A 22636-nucleotide genomic window follows, 5' to 3' on the forward strand; every position below is an offset into this window, starting at 1 on the left:
ACTAAGAAGCCTTAATGGAGTAGTGCATAATGGAAAACATTGAAACATCCCACATGGCTGTCCAAATAATGGTGTCTTCCAGAAAAACATACAACTGTAATGTGATAAGAGTGGGCTACTTGGTCAGAAAAGGCTAATGATCATCAGGTAGTGGAGGAAAAAGCCTTTAAAGAAATGTACTTTACATAAGCCATTCACAGAGCAGCAGGGCAAAATCATGATAGCAACTAAATGGTACTGTGGAAAAATACAGAATGCAATGTACAATGTGTGTCAGGTTAAATGTACTTCAGTGATGCATCCTTTGCTAGATACAATAGGAATGCTTAAAAGAAAAACAACCCTCTCACTTCATTAGAAAACAATTTTTATTTCATCTTCCATCATTCCAGTTTGCGCTATATTAAAACCCGTTTATAAAAAATAAGAATGTTCACTGCCACACTTGAAAATCTAGTTAAAATCTCAAGACTCATTATTTTGGCATTGCACAGCAATCAGACCAAGCAACCACTGCACTTAACTGCAGCAAATCAGAGGATAAGGCACAATTCTTTACATCAACCTCCACAAAAATTTCTTTGATTATAACAGATTGACTGAAGTCCAGTACTTGTGAAGTTCATATAAGTAACCCTGATGTAATAAAGCTATGACCTGAGACAGGACGGTGAACCAACATTTTACCATCAAGCCCCAAGGTTTTTCCCACATAATATAAAATATTGCTCTCAAGTTAAAAAATACAATTTCTGAAGTGGTACACTGAATATACAAAAGCATACTAGTATGACAAGCACTTAAAACAGATTCTGGCAAATACACTTTTAAACACACTGCTTACAAAATGTGGAGACAGTTATTTTCACCAATAACAGAGAAACAGCCTTTTGGAAAGGACAATAAAGCACACAGAGAAATCATAAATAAAATAATTTAGTTCACATTAATTTGGTGCTTCATTCACATTTTTGTTACTGTGCTCTTTGGAGTTTCTTCAGGATTTCTAGATCCTTCCTTTGAATTTTGACTACTTTGGTGCAGCCATATTCTTCCAGCTGTATAGGAATGTATTTCTCTACAATGCCCAATCCCTGTCCAGCTGGACTAGTGAACAACTCAACCCATGATGGCTTAAAGTGACCTTTGAATCCATATAATGCTAAACTACCTGTAAAAAGAAACAGAAAAGGCATGATGATTACTATGACCAAATAATACCAAATGTTAACTGTGATTACATAGCTACTTGGAAATGTACTAGGACATGGAAAGTACAGTTGTGTCAGAACTTACCATGCCAGTGAATGCCTGGCTGATCACTGCTGCAGTATTACTAACACAGTCTGGGATATCCAGCCAGGGACAGCCACATGTCTGTCCAGTATACCAAAAAACAGGTGTCTTCCTCTCACATTGCACAAACATCTTACCCCAGACCCAAAATTCAGGAAGACAATGACAAGAGGTTATTAAAAAAAAAACATGTCAACCAAAAGATGGGAGAAGGACAGGATACTACCTTGACCCAAAGAGACAACAGGACAAAGACAGGGAAGGAGTGAAGGATGGATGCTGCAACACTGATCAATCAAACATCCACTATTTTGGTACACTCTTATACAATGGTATGACGCCCTTCCTATGATCACTGTTGCTGTATTAATAACAGTGTTCTAAAGCTTCCTAAAAGTCCAGGGAGGAGGAAGGAGGCAAAGATTCCTTCCAAGATGGACTTAGCAAATCCAACCATAGCTCTGTAGAAGACATCAGTCTTGTAATGTTTTGTAAAGGTATGTACAGAAGACCAAGCAGCAGCTTCCAAGACGGATCTGGAATCAAAACCTTTGAAAAAAGCACCAGAAGAAGCAACAGCTCTGGTACAATGGACTTTGACCAAACCTGTAAGGTCTTTGCCATAAAAATGAGTAAGTAAATGAAATAGTGGAGAAGGCAACTGGAAACTGGTTGCTTGGAAACAGGAAGTCCCAACTTTTTTATCCTGAAAGTAAATGAAAAGGTTGACAAATTTTTTGATTTGATTTTGTCAAGGCAATGACTCAGTTGCCTATGGACATCTAAAGAGTGCAGAATACTTACTCTCTCTTTTTTTTTTTTTGTTTTGAGAGGAGTTAGAAAAGGTAGGGAGATTAATAAGCTAGTTCAAAGACAATTCACAGACTACTTTAAGCATAAAAGAAGGGTAAGTCCTGAGCAGCCCATCTTTATGAAAAAACAAACGAGTAGAGGCCATGACAGCTTAATGCTCAGAAACGATTTAGCAGTATTAAGGGTCACAAAAGCAGGACTATCTTCCATGTAGAAAACTTCAAGAATCTAATGAAGACAGGCTCAAAAGGTAGAAGAGTAAACTTTTCCAAGACATAATTAAAGCCCCAAAGAGGAGGAATGGATTTTCTAGACAACCTGAGGTGGAGGATGGGTTTTAAAAATTGGTTGATCTCAATAAGTAAAGCCAAAGGTAGGTCTAAAGGGGGGCAGACAGAAATGGCTGACAAATGTACTTTGATATAGGAATATGCCAACCCTGAATTGAACAACTTACACAAATAAAAACAGATTAGGAGGGATATCCACTAGATAAGGGTTCTGATTATTCTTGAGGCAGCAAATGGAAAATATTTTTCATTAAGAAACAATATTTTCTTGTAGCAGGTTTCCTAGCTTCCTCTAATACCTGCAGCACATTCTCCGAAAATTGGTGCCTGAAGGGTATTAGAACTCTCCATCATCCAGAGGGGGTTATATTCAGAGGTTGGAGATTCAGATATGCTAACGAGCCCTTCTGCTGTGTGATTAAATCTATCATGTGAGGTAACTTGTGGTGATTGCCCTAGGCTAGATGAAAGAGAAGGGGGAACCAGTGCTGCTTGAGCAGAGGGGAGGCACCAGCAACATTTTTGGATTGTCTATTTTGATTTTCAGAAGAATCCCAGGAATCAGAGAAAGGGGGGGGGGGCAAAAAGGAATCTCCCCTTCCAGGAAAGAGACTAGGCATCCATTTTTCAAGTTTCTGGATATGAAAATCTTGAACAAAACAGCCTGAGCTCTCTGTTCTGATTGGATGCAAAGGGATCTACCTGTGGAGTAGCCCACTTATGAACAATCTGAAGGAAGATCTCTTTATTCAGCATTTATTTGTTAGGGTTTCACTAGAACCTAGTAAAAAAAAACTGCCACTGAACTGTCCTCCTAATGAATGCAAACTGCCTGAAGAAACAGATTGTGTTGTACATCTAAATTCAAAGCAGTTTTTGCCAGCCTACAAGGGTGGTAAGATCTTGTGCTTCCTTGCTTATGTACCACATAGCCATGGTGTTATCTGTGAATATGCAAAAAGTGCCTGGGGACAAAAGGTAATGTAGTGACTGCAAAGCTAGAATCACTGCTTCATTTCCCTGATATTTATGTGATTCTTCCCGACCTTCCTGGAAAGCTCCCTAGGCTGGGTCCGAAACATATATAAAAAGGTCCTGATTGGGGGGGGGGCAGACTAGAAACCGCACCCCTGGATTCAGAGATTTCTAAGTGATCCACTAATGACGTTCCCTTTTTGATGAATGTTAAGAGAGGAATTGGAAAGTTCAGGGAGTGACAGTGCTGCAGCCAGACTGATTTTAGATAGCACGGAATCTGCCTCATGTGGAGTTTGCCTCAAGGAATCATGAGAATGGTGGAGCCCATAAACAAAAGCGTTCTCAAGATTTTTCTTGCTGAGGTAACTTCGAACAGAAGGAGAGAATGAAAAAGATACTTTAGGAAATTTTTTTTTTCCTGACGAAGGAAGGCCATTATTGTAAGTGAACTGAGCCCTCAACCCAGAAATATTACATCCTGTGAGAAAGTCATATTGAATATTTTGATGTTTAGGGTGAATTTTTTGACAAACAAGAAAATTCACTGTACAGTAGAGATCCAGAAGGAGCTTATCTCTTGTTGGAGCCTGAAGGAGCATACTGTCCAGATAACAGGAGATATAAATTCCTTGAAGTCTGCAGAAAGCAACAACTGGAGCTAGGTACTTTTTGAAAACTCTTTGTGCTGCAAAGAGCCCGAAGTTGAAAATACAACTCTGAAAAAGAACCCTTAAAACCTCCTGTAATCCATATGGAATGGAATATACAGATATGCAAAGATCACCAAAAAGGCTTTGGGCAAAATCATAGGAAACAAAGACTGCAATTGGGGAATTTGAATTTTGGAAAACAAATTGAGAACTGACAAGTGCAGAATAGGACTCAATTTCTCTCTTTTTTGAGAACTAGGAATAATCTTGGATAAAATCATTAACTCTTCTGATGAGGAGAGACCAGTTTTACTGTGCCCTGGAGAAGAACTTCAAAATTTGAGAAATTAAATTGAGCTGCCTTGAAGGGACAGGAGGAATGCCTGTTCAGGGAAGCAGTGAAAGCCATTAAATTCTGTAACCACTTTGAATTACAGAAAGAACACAGCAGTCTGTGGTGACAGATTCCCAAGCTGAGAGGAGTTAAGGGTAAGTCAAGGTGCTAGGGTGGGAGGCATTGACAGATGGTTACAAGGAGGCTGGTTTGTCAAGAAATGGGAATTCAGACTTCTTAGGTTTTATCTGAGATCTTTTTTTTTTGAGTATATTTACCTTCCTGGGGGTCTATTGTTCTTTATGAAACAAAGGGACAGCTTTGGCAGGTAGTTCCCTTGAAATCTAGGAACAGGAGAGTGAAAATCTTTAAACTACATTGTTTTATTTCTCTTTTAAAGGTTCTTAAAAATGCTGCTGAACCAAGATAAAGAATCCTTACCCAGGGGAGCATTCAGGAATTTAGCTTTAACATCCTCAGGTAGCAAGAATGAAAGCTAAGCTAAGCAAACCCTGCCAGAATAAGACCAGTAACAGCTGTTCTAGTGGAAGCATCAGCTGCCTCATAACTGCTTTAATAGAATGCTCTTACACTTTTAAAGCAGTCCTGACCACAGAAACAGCAGAAGACTCAGGCATATCAAACAGCAGCTTGACCTAATCCACCAAGAACAACAACAGATATCTGGAATGCAGAAGGCCAGAGTGAAAAAGTTGTGAATCTTATATCTATCTTTATAATTCGGAAGGCATTTGAAGAGGGTAGGAGCTTAGTAGGTTTATCAGACTCCAGTGAAATGACTTCAGGGTCAGATGATGGGTACATATACAAAAATTCATGGCTGTCTGGCACATTTTAGAACATATCAGGCTACTTAGGGGCTGGAGGTTAGGGCTCAGGAATGGAAGCCGTGATGAAAAGCGTCCAGAACCAGAGGAACAGTTGAGGGTTTAGACACCCCCATGAACATCAAGTCATTGCATCTCTTCTGCATATCCAACACTGCTTACCCTCCCAGTGAAAATGTTGTATCATCTTATGTAATGCATCTCCAAATGAAAACATCTCCAGAGGGGAATCAGGTGACATAGTGTCCTCTTTTTCAGACTCATACCCAGCAGCTGAATGAATCTAGGAACCACCATCAGAGTGTCTCTGCTGAGGGAAAACAGAAGAGGGGGAGCATAAGAAAAGACCTGCGGAGACTTCAAAGATACCAAAGCTCAGCATAGACCTTGGAGAATTCATACCACTCCTTCTGAGGGTTTCTAACAACTGGGGCAGGAGGAGAGATATGCTTCATCTTTTGCATTTTTTTAGCTACTTGGATGTAATGAAGAGCCTCTGATGACTGATGTATTTCCTTTCAAACAAGAATCTGAGGAATGTTGTCTAGTTTCTCAGAAATAATCAGCCCTGTTTCCTTCTTCTCAGCCGAGGCAGCTGTTCGATCAAGGTGGACATAAGGAGCTGCACCATGTTGGTTTCTGGCAAGATCTCAATACAGGGAGCGGCTGAAGCATCCAGAAGGTCTGGGTACTCATCAGGCGACACAGTGTAGGTGTATAGGTCTGTACAGACATCTAAAGCATCTGATTTATATATTTTTAGGTTTTTTTTGCAGCTAAACGAGCAAGGTCAGTCTCCATTTCCACATGCACAAGCTCCTCAAGTCTTTGTTTTTTTAAGTATATCTTGAGAGCGGACAAACAGTTCCTAAGGGTATTGGGTACAAAAGATTAGTCAATAGAGGAATTTGTATAGTTATGACAGGCTACTAGGCAAAAGAATGATTAACTGTAAATATTTAAAGATACATTTGATCATTTCATACCAGTGCAAATAAGACTAAAAAGGCTTTAATCAGCAAGAAATATATGCTAGCAAAATGGATGATGAGGTAGCTGTTAAATTGTTTCCTGTAGTCCAACGGTGCAAGGTTTGACAACCTCAGTTTCCACTGCCTAACTGTTACTCTGAGCAAGTCACTTAACCAGACTCTTATCCTGGGCTGAGTCTGAAAAAGGGTCTATGGAGATCAGTGGTGGTCTAACTCAGAAAACAAATACAAATAAAATAAATAAAAGTAACTTCTAATTATATTAAGGCACGCTAAACAATAATATAGAGCTTTTCTGCAACAACTCATAGCTAAATCAGGGATGTGAAAATCCAGTTTTCCTTAAAAGTAGGGGGTCAAGAATTGTATGAATAGTGAAATGAGCCTTCACACACACACAAAGCTAGGCATCATCACTGTTAGCTGTGCTGGTCCGTTTTTTGTCTTTTCGTATGGTTGGTTTGGACCCTGCACTTTGTCCTACGTGCGTGCTTCTTGGTTTGTTCCAATCATCACTGTTAAACCTATAGGAATAACTAAGCACTGCTAAATATATAAAAAGGCAACACTAAAATGTAATCAGCATATCATGGCTGTACTGGCACTATGCAAATGAAGATAAGCATAGAAATGAAAAAAAGTGGGATGAACACAGGAAATTCCCAGTGCAGTTATCTGTCTATGATTAAAAGTAACCACAATGATCTGAAAACACACACATAAAGCTACATCCTTGCAGTGTGTTAATTTCATATCAGAGCCATTAATGTATGATAACTGCCCCTCAAGACTTGCATTCTTGTACCTTAATGTGGCAGTTCATATTTGCCATTATAATTTCTGTATTTTCAGAAAGGCAATGAAGACACACATCCTTAAAATTCACTAAAGGGAAAGTGTAAACAATCATGTAAAGAACTGAGTAGGATGAAAATCACAGCATATGTTAAGGTACACTGAAAATGTAATAGGACAGTGCAGTTTAAAGATCCTTCAAGACAGCAGTGTACAATGATCTGCTGAGCTGAAAATAATCAATTCACTGTCTCAAGTTCTGTTCAGATTAAGGTGGTACAATACACTATTTTATCTCAGCTTTCATTAGTCTGTTGCAATGGTAGGTGCACAAATGCTTCTAGGCAACCCAAGACAAATGCCTGGTTAAGTGCCTTGCACAGAATCATACAGTATTGCATGCAAAGAGAACTGAGATCAAACCTAATACTATACTGAAGTTCTGCAGCAGCTAACAGCTTTAATCCTTTGGGTCACACTCACATACTTTAGTGTTATGTTTACCACAAATGTGACACTGTCTGCTTGCCAGTGGAACAACAGATATGTTAGGGCATCTGTTGATTTGCAAAGGGATCCTCCGTAATGGTCCTATGATTGGATTCATCCTCTTAAGAAATTATATTTTAACATTTTCTCAGAAGTACATGGGGTTGGGTTGCACATGACCAACGCAGGCACGTGTAGTGACATCACCTGTCAGCTACACAAGTATTAAACCTAAGCTTGCCATTCCACTCCCAATGACTAGCAAATCCATTTCCAACCAATCAAGATGGGAGAATGAAGATTACAATACATGGGGTATATAGCTTTAAGCCGTATGTCATATTCATCATCAAGAGAATACAGTCTGATTAAAGATTTCAGTGAGGGTGGAAGCCTACCCTCAGTGTCTCTGCTATCTACTTACTATCCTGACACAGATCTATGTTAGAATGTCAAATGTTCATAACATCCACATTCATAGCATCAATCCTAAAACATCAAAATGGTAAACTACTGAAATGCAGTAACGCCAACATTTTTGCAGAGAAGCAAGCCCCCTGCACCCTCAAATCCCCTGGTAATTATATATACCAACTCTGAGATCGACCTACAGCTGGGAATGGACAAATCTCAAACCCAGCTATAACACAATCTATACAATCACCCACTTGCACTATGCAAGCTTTTGATCTTTGAGGTTATGGCACAGAGATATTGCGATGTTTCAGTCTTCTGGGCTTGATGTTTTAAATGCCAATGACATGGACATTTGGCATTCTATCCTAGCACACACCTATATGTCACACTGTGCAGATGGACAAATATATTTGCAGATGTGAAGAAGAAATATATTTTGCAGAAGTGAAGATATATGTTTTTCAAACAGCGTGACTGGAAGTACAGAAGGACAACTTAAGTGGAAAAGTGTTCCAAATGCAATCAGCAGGGAGTTGTGTGTTGTACTCTAACTTAAGTGAAAGCTAAAGGACCTGAAGTTCAATTTGTTCTTCAGTGTGACAGGAATAGCCTAAACTCAGATCACCTGAAACGACACTGGAGGTTGAGATTGGGAAGGAGGCAAACAATGCAAATCAAAGATGTAACTCTTTAGAAACGTACTAAGAAACTAGGAATTCTAGCCGATGCCCTTACAGGTTGGGATAAACTAGCTTCCTACTGGATCTCCTGTCACTGTTAGAATTCATTAGAACAACTGCACATCTGCATTCATGTCCGGAGCAATTTTGGAGAATTTACAAGACTGCAAAAAACAACTAAAGGGGGATTTTGCACTTAAAGAGCTTCCCTTGTCATGTATGGCCATTATCTCTCTTGCAAGGCAGGGACAAGTACAGAAACATAGGAATATAATATGTGACCTCTCTCACTGACAGTCAAAGAAAGAAATTATGAAATAGGAACTCATCTTCAAAGGGATTGCCAAAAGTTCTGTCTCAGCTACTCATACACAGAGAAAAGGCATAAGCAGGCAGTCAATATTCACTGAACCTGTTTTAGCTATTACATCAATGGCATCAAAACTGCACCACACTTCAAAAAACACAATTTCTCTTCTGGATCTTACCACCTGAGCTAGACTTTACAACATTACAAGGGCCGTTTAATTCTTATTCCTGTGTAGCTCTTGCACCATCCTGTGGAGGGTTTTCTGGGGGAGGAGGGTGATGATACCCTTTAATGTCTTCATCTTAGGTCCAGGCAAGCTAAAATCAAGTGGCAGCTGACCATCTATAGCTAGTAAGGATTTTATTTCTTTTTGTTTAATGCCCTAGCAATGCTCTGGCTCGTCTGCATGCAAATAATGCAATAAATGTTAACATCAGCCTTGTTGCAATGTTACTAATTTTGCTGTCTAGAAGTTCTGTCCTCCATTTCTTCAGCCACAAAATTTTAATTCCATGGGCCTAGCATTCTGGTCACTTCCTAAGGAGACTCCCCCGCAGTGTGAAATCCCTCCCCTTCCTCTTGTGACAGAGTATCTAACTTCCATTTATAAACCAGGGAACTCTGCTATTTAAACCTGGGTCTTCTGAATCAAACTCAGGGCTCCAACCTCTAATGCTAAGAGAAACAGCTATGTGAAACAATTTCAGAGCAATATGTAACAGTTTTTCCACTGCTGGCCATTCTGAGGACTCAGACATGGAAGAAATGTTACCCAAGACCTGATCAAAGAAATTTGGAAACCTAAACAAATCTGAGATTGAAGTTGAAAGCAGGTGTTTTATCAACAAAACAAGGAATAATATAATAAGTAAATCAAAATTACATGAAACACAAACAAAACAGTAACAATTATAAACACAGATCATCTTAACTCATCCCATCCCTTCAAAAGCAGATTCAAAAAGGGAAGTTTTTAGTGACATGCACCAGCCAGACAGTACTAGAATGACTGAAGTAGTTAAGTTCCACAAGTGCAGAGTCTGAAAAGCTAAAAGAACAAACACCAACAAAGTCTCAATATGCACCCATGGAACTACTAGCACCCCTGAGTGGCACAGCACAGTGCCTAAGTCAGGGTATATGGCACCATCAACTTCAAGTCATGAATGGAAAAATATGCCAACAGCAGAATCTGACAGAGAATTCTAAATAAGACTGGCAGCAAATGAAGGCTTGCGCAGAAAAGGTAATGGCTTGTACCTGTTAATCTAGCAGCACAGTTCTGTACCATCTGTAAACGGTCCAGTTCCATGCTGTGAAGTCTTGGGGAAAATGCATGGCAATAATCCAACCGGGAAGAGATTACAGCATGAACTACTACCAATAAATTAGCTTCAGATAGAAGGTACTTGATCTTGGAGATGTTTCATAGAAGGAAACAGGATACTGACCTATGTTTCATAGAAGGAAACAGGATATTGACCTATCAACCTACTATCCAAAATAACACCTAGATTATGCACTTTCTCAACAAATTCAAGCTTTTTTCCATCACATAAGATGCCAAGTGACAAAACAGTTAAGAGTGCAGTGTGTGCCAGAGATGCAACAGAGTAGATTTGCTTATCATGCCTGTCCAGTAATTTCACTTTTATCAGGCTCTGGGATCAATTTAAAACTGGAAAAATAAAGTAATCCACCTTAATGTGCTATGCAAGTGCATCCACAATTCTGAAGGAGGAAGGCAAAAGAAGACAACAGAGTGATCCAAGACCAAGTTTATAAAACGGCATCTCTAAAGATAGGCTCAAAAAGTGAGAATGACCCGTCTTTGAGTCAGTCTGCCCTTAGCAGGCATTAAGAAGTATCTTGGATGAGAAGAGCACTCCAGGGTAGCCTCTATTATCCTTTAATGGTAGCTATCACTTTTCATTCTGATATACACCCAAATTCCTCTAGGTGTCAGTACAAACAGCAGGACTGGCTTCCTCATTCTCTCACAGGATGGGCAACCTGGCCCTAGCTGCTCACTTGCATCCTCCCTACTCAGCTCCTCAAACACCAAGACCACTATTTGAACTTGGGTTCTCCGGGTTGTAATCAGGGCTTTATCCTTCTGTACCACGGAGCATCTCGGTTTTACTGAAAACATTACATTTGTACAGTTGTGTTAAATTCACAGAACTTATTCAGCTTAGTCGAGCCATTTGCCAGAACGGAAGCACATCACAACAATGTCCTGCCAGTTGTCATAGGGATCAGGGAGGCAGGTGCAGCCAAAACTTAATGGTTGTTTGGATGATGAATTCCTATTACAGGCCAATCAGCCTTCTCCCAGAATGGAGGTGAACAAAAAGTGCCAATGCGTCACCGGAGGGTTGATGGTTAAGCAGACAGTTGGGGCCATAAAAAACAAAAAAAATATTAATGCAAAAATAAACCATTACTTTTTTATCTGCATTTAACCTGAACACCTCTAAACTGTTACTAAATACTGCAAATTTAGTGGCACAATTAGGTTTAAAATTACTGAAAAGTTATTTATAAAAATGAATGTCATGTGCTTACCATATACTAGAGCCAAATTGTCTTCTTCAGTCTGTCTCAACTATTGGTACATCGGGTCTATATTACAAGCTCGACCACTTAGGTTGTCGAATGACTAAACGTCAACACCTAAACAGCGAAAGCTTAAAATAGCGAACAGTCACATACGTGAATTCTTTCCTCAGGAAAGAATTCGCTAGGCCGATGCAAACCAAAATAAACTTCCAAATCCTAACATAGTGGGGGGCTTTACCCCCCCCCCACTACCCCTAACTAAATATACCAACTCCGAGATCGCTCTACATTGGGGAAAAGACAAATCCCTGATAATGGCCAAGTGAATTCTTTCCCGAGGAAGGTGCAAGTGGCCGTTCGCGATTTTAAGCTTACGCCATTTAGTTGTAGACGTTTTGGCGTTTGACAACCTAAGCGGTCGAGCTTTTAATAGGAACCCAGTAAATCAGATCTGACCAAACACGATGTCAACAACTCTCAGACTTTTAGATGTAAGGCTCAGACTCCTTCCCTACCCACAATTCCCTCTCATTGCTCACACTTCCACAGACAGAGTTTGCTTGCCTATACAGACTGGTCCTCCTATACTAAACAAGCAAAAAGGCCTGAAGTAACAACAAAACAGTCAAAGAATGCAAGCAAGACAAGGCTCTAGTCAAGTCCAGTATGGTCAGTTGACAGCCTAAGACAGTGAAAATTTGGCAAGGGGGGCAGAGGGAGGGAAAGTTGAGATGGACGGAAAAGGCAACACAAATCTAGTGTTATTAGTAAGTACGTAACTTTCATATTCAATGCTGGCTTTTCCATCCATCTTAACTATTGGACAGAGTCCACAGTTACCACAAACCTTGGAAAGACTCAAGGAAGGATGTTCATAAGGATGATAGAGCCATACAAGGCCCTAGACCTACACTGCAGGTACAACCTGTAATGAGAGATAAATGTGCCATGGCACACACATCATTAATAGGGACTCAAAAGAAGAAAGCTGTACAAGTTACCATAGTCCTAAATGAATGAGCTTTAGGTATGTGAGGCACTGGCAGTCCCTTGGCTTTATAAACAAACATAAGGCAAATGGGCGGCCACCTAGACAGGGTGACACTGGTGACAATGGTTCCCAATTTAGCTTTAGAAAAGGCGAGAAAAAGTTGATCAAAATTTTTGAAGTCCTTGGTACAGTGTAAAGAGAAGTGTAACTGACAATGAACAGCCAAGAAATGTAAGAGATATTCACCCTTTTTGAGAAAAAGGAGATGAAAAGCATGAGATTAATCACCTGATTCAATGCCATTTTAGAAGCAACTTAGGAAAATAAGTTAGGATTGGTTTGGAGTGACAGTCTATCTTTATGACTAACCAAATTGGGTGGTTTACATGACAAAAGCCTGTAGCTCTGAGATTCTCCATGCTGAGGTATCTGCCACCACCAAGAGTTTTCCAAAAAAAGAATTTCGATTCCGCAATAGTTGCAGATTCAAAAGGTGTCTTTGTCAAGGCCAGAAGTAGAACAGTAATATCCCAAGGTGGAACAGGATCTTTTGGAGAAGGCCACAGGAGAAATGCATCCCTCAAAAAAGTTTAGACAGTTTTAAGGAAGTAGATATCTGGCCTTCACTAATATGAAAATCCGAGACAGCTGCCAGTTGGACTTTGATAGTTCAGTAGTTAGCTCCTGCATGAAAAATGTCCATCAGAAAATGAAGAATTGATGGCAAAGTGGCTGAAAAAGGATCTAGACCCTTGGCAGAGGCCCAGATGGAGAATCTCTTCCACTTGCTTCTACAGAGGTACCTGCCAGAAGACCTTTAAGATGATAAAATGTAAATCTAACTGGATGAAAGCATGGAACTTCTGGCCATCACACTGGAAGTGGAGAAACCAAGCAATCAATTTCAGGGATTTGATGCCCAGGTGAGGCTTAGCTAGACAGGTGAGAAATTAAATCTGGAAGAGTATCCAGGGTGCATCAATGCGGCCACAGAAACGGGAACCATATCTGTTAAGACCAAAAGAGCAAAAAGAATGACCTTCACCTTTCACCATGCCACTTTCTGTAGAAGTTTGATTAGAAGAAAAAGTTGGAGAGTACACAAAGGAGACCCAGAGGCCAAATATGGACCAAAGTATTCTTCAAGAACTGCTCCTCCTGGTGAATAGGGGCAAAGTAGCTGCTGCATTTGGTGTTGGTTTGAGATGCGAAGAGATCACAGCAAGAATAACCTCAGTGGCTGAAAATCAAGGAGGACACTCAGATTGCAGGACCGCTCATGCGATAGAAGGATGAACTTGCTCAGCTTGTCTGTTAATACACTGGATTTTCTCAGGCTATGCACTGTAATCAGAAGGCACTGGGGAAGCCATTGCCCACTGCCAAACCCCTCATGGATATGAATAGGTTCTTCTTTGCTTGCTGATGTACCAGAGCACATACATGATGGCTGTCTGGACAGTGATCACTCCCCCATGAATGGAGTCCTGAAAGGGCTGCAAAACTAGGAGTGCACTCATCTCCAGAACACTGATGTGAAGGTTGGCCTCTGTTGATGACCACTTGTCTTGGACAGTCTCCCCCCAAAAGGGATGTGCCCATAGTCACCATGGCTTTCAGGAGAGGGAGAACAAAAGGACGGCCTAAACAGACTAGAGAAGAACTTAACACCATTGAATATGTTTGCCTGCAGACCCTCATGAGTCTGGCTGGGAAGTACAGAGGGTGAAGGAAAAAGACCTAGAATACATCTCACTGTGGGATTTTGGTGAGGCAGGGCCAGGGAAGGCTGTTGGAGCTTTGTGGCTAATCTTAATTCTGGAAGTTTAGCTATATACATGGTGGTGTCCAGCTGGCATCGTACGAACTCTGTAATTTGAATTGGCATCAGTTTGGAATTCTCTGGGATGATCATGATTCCTAGGTGATAACTGGAGCAAGGGGTCCCTGGCTTGAATTAGCAAATCCCTCACAGAGGTGGTTATAAGCCAGTCATCTAGATATGGGAACAGCCAGAAAATCTGTAGCCTGAGATGTACTGCTATGCATTTGGTGAACACCCAGGGGTCCGTTGAAACAGAAGGGCATGTCTCTGAAATGAAAATTACTTGCTCCCAGCTGAAAGTGAAGGAATCCCTTGGACTGCCTCTTGATTTTTATGTGGTAGTAGATATTCTGAAGGTCCACTGAGCACATCGTCATTCTTTTGCAGAAGAGGTAAAATGGCCTGAACCATGGCCATCCAGAAAGTTGTCTGTTTCACAAACTGGTTCAAGTGATGATGGTCCAGAATGGGCCTGAGGTCCCTGTTTTTCTTTTGAAACAAAAAAAAATCTTGAGTAGATTCCAGACCCTTGCTGGTCTGGTGGGACCTCCTGGTTGACTCGCTTGTGTAGCAGCTTTGCAAATTGTTGTGCTGCTGTCTTTTTCTGTGGGGGTGGAACATCAGGAAGATTTCTTAAAAACTTTTTGGTGAGTACAGAATAGGGTTGTTATAGCCCCCGATTACTACTCTCCGCACTCACAAATTGAGAGTAATGGTCGACCAAGAGTGAAGGTGTAAACACAAGCCCTCCCCCTCCCCGACTGCCTCTAGAGTGCAGCAGCTGGGTAATCATTCAAGAGCAATGGAAGGGTTTTTGTCAACAAAACGGGCCTCAAAATCCATGGTTCTGCAGACAACCTATGCCTCTATGGCAACGTCTATCCCTCTGCACCTGTGAGGTATGTTTCCAGGACTGTCCTGAGAAAAACCCTGAGAGTTGCATACTATAATCTCTTTCCACCCTTTTGGTTCCAGGTAAAGTCCTTTGAGGGGTGAAGGAGCAGATGCCAACTGCAAAAATATTTTTGCCATCCTCTGCACTGTTGGTGTGTCTAACTCTGGGCCCAAACAGGGTGGATCTGTCAAAGGAGGCATTCAAAAAGGACATTTTGAAGGACTACTAAAGACCCTTTTGCTCCAGTGAGGTCTGCCCTGGATTGAAATCAAACCGTTGTCAGGTTGTGATGCACTTCCTCTACCACGTCAGACTCCTTCCATGCCCACTGGGACACAAGGTCAATCCACTTGTCTGCCCTGAGGACCATCCAACAAGTAGATAGGCCAGTTCCAAAGACCACGATTCCTCCTGGAAAAGGGCAGAGGACCAGCCTCCCCATGCCAAAGTAATTTTAGGACATCCTCAAAGAAGACTTCTTCCAGGGGGACATTGAGGACACCTCCACTCCATCAAAATCAGTGACATCCATAAGAAACTCCTGATGGAGTTTAAATTGCTCTTTTTGCTTGCATGCTTTCTTTGCTCTTTCACTGTGGGGCGATCCAGGGAAGAATCGGAAGCTGAATGAGACCTCATCTCACATGAAAGCCCATTGTAACTGGCTGTCCTAAAGGGATAGGATGATGTGGAGAAGAAACCACAGGTGCCAGAGGAGATTCAGGATGGACCTGAATGGGAGCAGAATACCTCATCTCCAGATAATGACATAGCTCTCTCAATTGTCAGGCCCAAATGAGTCCTCTTAGAATATGAGTATATAGACAAGACATCCGTCTCAGAACACTGTCCATCTCTTCTTCTAAGAGGACATTGAGGACGAGCCATCTAGCTCTAATGTGCCTAGGGGAAGGAGTAGATTTGAAAGTTTCAGTAAGTCCTGTGCCCCATATGTCAGCAGTGCTCTCTCAGCTCTGGGACGCCTAGAGATTTGACACCAGACCGAGCAAATGAGACAGACCATCAGTAGCTGAAGATGTCTAGTCTACCAGCTTCAACAAAGGGATTCAGCGGGAACTGCTTGGGTCCAAAAAACACTGCATCTGAAGATTAGATTGGTGAAGGAGAAACTAAGTGAGGCGTGGAAGGTACTCCAGGTGTGGGAAGGACCCCATCTGTACCTCAGTCCTCAGAAACTTCCACATCATCCTGCCCGCATCCACATTAGAGAAGCTTCTCGATGACCTCAAAGAAGAGGTCATCGGGGGAGGCCTGGAGGCTCTATGAAAGGACCTCTCTGACTGATGGATTGGAGAGCAGAGCCAAGGGATGGTTGGCTCTGGGGAATATCTTGACTCCACTAGCAGACATGTATGGACTCCAGCCCCTAACATAAGAAAAATGTCAGATCCAGCAGTTTAGAAACTGTACGATCCACAGATATCTTCCCTGATTCCTTACCAACTTGTTCTCTTTCGCTTTAGATTTCTCCCTCTCCTTATTTTTTTCCCTCTCTATTTAGATTTCTCTCCTTTGGACTTCGCAGTTTTCTCCAAAGTTCTCTTGGCTGAAGGAGGTTGATTCTCCCACAGAGGCAAGAAGGCCTTTAAAATCAATTTAGACCATTTGTTTGAAAGGACCCATGGCCCAAAGAATACACAAAATTCACAATTTTCTCAGAAATGGGAGGCCTCCAAATAAGAAAATGCATTTTGTGTGCAGGTCTTGTGGGGTAATTTTTTGCCTCTAGGTAAAGCACTTTTTGGATCCATAAGCCTTGTCAGCCATTGCTACAAAAGAAAAAAAAAAAAAAACAGCAAGAAGGTACACCACAAAGATAATACTCTACTTCTATAAAAGTCAGATCAGCACACTTACCACAGAGAAACAACTTTCAACCATAGAGTAGAAAATTAAGGCTCTCTTTCCTTCTACATACATACATGCATGCATATCTTCTTCTTCTTTAGGCTTTTCCAGATATATATATATATATATATATATGGTATACATTCACTTGACCGGCAGGTGGATGGCCGATCGGAAAATGTGCGAAAGCAGTGCACCAGGTTATCACAATTGCGAACCGGAGATATGCGAAACACACAATATCCCTCCCTTTTTGACCCATGGTAGTGCTTGTTTAGGTGGTAGGGCGGTCGGAAATGTCGCATTCTGTGTTTTGTATGACATTCCAACCATTCGCCACTTTCAAATTTAACATTCTGATTTGGCGTTACACCCGTTCGAGGTTGGTGTGGGCACTCAAATGAATGTATGTATGTATATGTATATGTGTGAATATATATATCTATATATATATATATATATAGATATCTATATATACATACACACACATATATATATATATATATATATATATATATATATATATATATATATATATATATGTGCGTATGTATGTGTGTGTATATATATATATATATATATATATATATATATATATATATATATATATATATATATATATATATATATATATATATATATATATAGATAAAACAAACAATCCCAGTGCGGAAAGAACTGCCAAAAATTATATAACAGCCAAGAAATGTATAAACCAAAGTAGATGCGTAACTTCAAAGAACAAGTCAACGTATATTCCAAAAAAAGTAGAAGTTTAATAACGTGAGCGCTTTCGCGGCCCTGCCGCTTCTTCTTGATGGTTTTTGAATTTTACTATATATGTAAGCATCATTGCTAATGTTTTTATTCACGTCTGAAGAAGCGGCAGGACTATAATTTTTGGCAGTTCTTTCTGCACTGGGATTGTGTGTTTCATTTTTATCCTGGGACTTGGTTGAAGTTTTTTCATATATATATATATATATATATATATATATATATATATATATATATATATATATATATATATATATATATATATATATACATATGCACATACATATATATATATATATATATATATATATATATATATATATATATATATATACACATATATATATTTATTTACAGACACACACATACACATATGCACATACTTGTAATTTTTAGAAGGAAACAAAGAAAAAAAGGCAGGAATGTGTATACTGCAAAACACTTGAGTAACAGCTACAGACCTAACACTAGAGAAAAAAACAACAGCTAAACTCTCAAAACAGAATATCTGTGACAAAGATTTCAGTTATCTGAGCAATTTTTGTGAAAAATCCCTAATACTACACTGAGCCCTGGAGACCATGCCTGGCTAGACAAATAGGCAAAACAGAACTGAGTAATTGTGAGGACAGAGGGAAATTATGGGTCAGGGAATGACCGGAATCTTGGATCCAAAAGTCTGAGAGTTGCTAGTATCAGATCTAGTCAGATCAGATATACACAATAGTTGAAGCAGACGGAAAAAAACAACATTGGATCTGCCCTTTGGCAATTCCAGTATTTCACAAGTGTCTTTAATCTAAAAAGGTGCTACCGGCATCTTTCTGAGAAGTACCTCATTTACCAAAGATGCTAAATTGTTAAAAAGTTTTACAAAGAAGAGGCCCTTACAGGAACAGTTAGCAAAAGAATATTCAGTGTTCTGATCAATATACAAAAGAAGATATTCAAAGTCCTCAGATGCAGTAAAACAAGGGAGTCAAACACGCAGCTCACCACACTCCCCCATGCATCCCGTGGCACACCCGCCACTCCAGTCCCAGAGACGGCCTGCCCTCCCATACACAGCAGGGCCACTAGCCAAGCAACCTTACATGAAACCATAACTCATCACACTCTCATCCTGTCAACATTTCAAGCCATCAATCTATGAATACATGCATTCACTCACTCTATCCAATTGCTCACCCACACAGTCTCTTTAGCATTCATACATGCATTCACTCATTTACTTACTCCAATCACCTACTCACAGTTTCTTCAACATTCATTCATGCATTAACTCACTCCGATCACTCACCCACACATTCACTCACTCACTCGCTCTGATCACTCACCCACACAGTCTCTTCAGCTTTCATACATGCACTCACTCACTCACTCACTCACTCACTCACTCACTCACTCACTCACTCACTCACTCACTCACTCACTCACTCACTCACTCACGCAGTCTCTTCACTGCCATCCCTATCCCAGATATCTCTCACCTGTCTGGAATTTCATGGAATGTCCAGACGTTTACATCACATTTTGGTCTGTTCTTCACAAAATGTGTAGTTTTCTCACAAATCATTGAGAGTTACAGTCAATCTTGTTTGGGGGGGGGGGGGGGGCAAAAGGCCCATGACAGGCAGTGAACACATCAAATCAGTGTCCCCAAAATCACTGGTGTGGGATACTTGGTAGACATCCCACAAACTGAAATGCAGGCTTGTTTTAAAAAAATAAGTGGGTACTTGTAGTCAATGCAGTAGCCAGTCCTGTGCTTTTGATTAAATTGCAACAGGTTTTGGTTACTGTTCTGGACAGCTGTCACAGAGCGATCTGTGTTTGAGCAGTAGTCTTGCTTTGTCAGTTAGAGTGTTAGACTGAATATATATATATATATATATATATATATATATATATATATATATATATATATATATATATATACATAAAATACTTTGAATAGCTTCATCATGTTTTCAAAGAAAAACAGTTAATGAAGAATATCGTGCGGTGCTGGAAAAGGAGAAAACCTTGTACTTTTTTGCTGAAGTGAATGGAAAACCAACTTGTTTGATAAGTAAGTAAAACTGGGCTGTGGCAAAGGAATACAACATTTGTAGGTATTACACAAGTATTCACTCTTCGAAGTATGATGAATATAATGGAAAGATGCATGAAGAAAAGGTTAGGGAGTTAGAACAGTCACTCAAAAAGCAGCAGTTACTGTTTATATGTGTTCATCAAGCTAGTGATGCTGTAGTTCGCGCAAGTTATAGGACTGCACAATAAATAGCTGTGTCATCGAAACCTTTTTCGGAGGTGGACTTTATAAAGAAATGTATGTTGGTGGCTGCTGAAGATATTTGCCCTGAAAAATGCCAAGCATTTGCAAAACTAAGCCTTTCAAGAAATACAGTTGTAGATAAAATGAATGAATTATCAGAAAATCTTAATCAGCTCAAAGAAAAAGTTGCTAAAGTTGTTGCATTTTCTGTAGCAACTGATGAAAGTACAGATTTAAGTGACACAGCACAAGCTGCAGTTTATATACGTGGTGTAGCTGACAATATGTAGGTAACTGAAGAATTTGTGGAACTGGTACCAATGAAGGGAATAACAACAGGTGATGATATATTTGTGAGTTTGGTAGGTGCACTAGATAAAATAGGTGTAGACTGGACAAAAAACGGGTCTGGCTACAAATGGAGCACCTCAAATGATTGGTAGAAAAGCTGGCGTGGCAACAAAGTTAAAGGAAAAACTACTAGCTATGAACTCAGAGCATCAAATGCACAGCGTCCATTGCATAATTCACAGAGAAGTGCTTTGCAGCAAAACATTATAAAGGGATCATGTCATGAATGTTGTTATTAAGGCACTGAACCTCATACTCACTTGAGGTCTGAACCACAGACAGTTCAACAGCTTAATGGAGGAAATTCACACTCATGGTCTGCCGTATCACCCTGATGTTCGTTGATTAAGCCAAGGAGTTGTGCTGAAGACCTTTTATGAATCAAAAAGTGAAATAAAGAGGTTTATGCATGAGAAAGGAAGGGATGTGCAGGAACTGAAAGACAATGAATGGGTTCAAGATCAAGATTTCATGGTAGATAAAACACATGCATTACCTGAATACAAGCCTGCAAGGTCGCAATAAATTAGTGGCAGATTTATATGACTCTATTTGTTCCTTTGAGTTGAAGCTTCAACTTTTTGAACACCAACTAGCAGCAAGGTAATACTGCACACTTTCCAACTCTGACGTCCCTTCAAGATGCACCTGAGTTTCATGGTGACAGCAATACTGAGAAGTACTGCACCAAGATTTCCAAGTTAGTGAGTGAGTTTGGAGAAGGATTTGCAGACTTTAAAAACCTTGAGTAGGATTTTTCTATTTTCCACAAACCTTTCTCTGTTAGTGCTGATGAGGTACCAGAACAGTTTCAGTTAGAACAAGTCTCATCTCGGGTCTCAACTTACTGATGAACATCTCAACTCAACAATGAAGGTAGCAACTGCTCAGTCCTTAGTGCCAAACATTGATGCACTTGTGTAGGCCAAGAGGTGCCAAGTTTATGGGAGCAGTGGCACCAGGACTCAAGGTAAATAGCTTGATTTTCTTGGTTAAATTGACTTTTCTTTATTATTATTCTTTATGAACCTATTAATCTATTATCATTATTATTTTTATTATTATTATTCCTATCATCATTATTATTACTATTACATTAGTCCCCTAATAAGTGGTCTCGATGTGATAATTACCTGGCCTGCTTACAGTGGCTTTGAGCCCTATTCTTGATCTATCCCTTTCTTCAACTTATTAATGGGGTCTTTATGACAACAAACTCAATCTGAGGTACTGAAGAGAGACTAGGGCATTATGAGTAGAAGGAGGAGCTCAAGAGTTGAATCCAAAGTCTGAAGTATGTGGCTAAGTCGGATTCAAGGATAGTATTTGTAACCAATTCCTTCAGGGAGGATGAAAAGGACAATATCAGACTCTAATGATCCCCAAAGATTGTGGAAAAAGTGATTACCTGTGAATAACTTTACACTATAAGGAAGTTTAAGATAAAACACTTGCTTTTTCTTTTAGAGGTACAAATCCTCCTATCCTTAGATGGAAAATTGAAATTCATGCATAAAAAGCACAGATGAATCATGCAAAAAGGACTTGAACAGTTCTATTTATTATTATTAACTTTTAACAGACTAATACTGCTGTAGAACTCTACAAAATCAATGGATTAACTAACGTAATTACTGCAACTGTTGATTAAACATGACTGAAAAATTACATATACATATATATTATACACACACACACACACACATAGATATATATTATACAAAAATTTACTAGTGAATCTACGAAGTGACTGCTGTTGACTGGCATGTGGTTAAAAGGCAGTTTTCAAATGGGCAGAATGCCAACTAAAAAAAAACATCAACTACGCTACAGTGAACGGGTAGTGTAGTTTGATTATCTGATTTCGGCATTGTGAACGAAGATTGCAGTTCACTGTGGAACAGGGAATTAACCCATTTCCTCACTGTAGTGCGATCTTGAAGTTGGTATATATAATTTGCAGGGTGCCCCCTGCAAAATAGTAAAATACATGTATCGTTGACTGTGGAATGTCATGGTACGGTAAACTGCATAGCATGGGTGACTGACATAACCTCCTGCTATGTCGAACACATCAAACTACAGGTGTCGATGTATTTAGTTTCGACTTGGCCTCATTTTCTCCATTCCAGATTCAAGATTTCGGGTCTTCCATGTGACCGGTCGAAGTATGCAGTTTCTTTCCAGGTTTCAATA

Source organism: Protopterus annectens, chromosome 2.part2 (genome assembly GCF_019279795.1).
Source record: "Protopterus annectens isolate FY-2018-M chromosome 2.part2, PAN1.0, whole genome shotgun sequence".
NCBI lineage: Eukaryota > Metazoa > Chordata > Ceratodontiformes > Protopteridae > Protopterus > Protopterus annectens.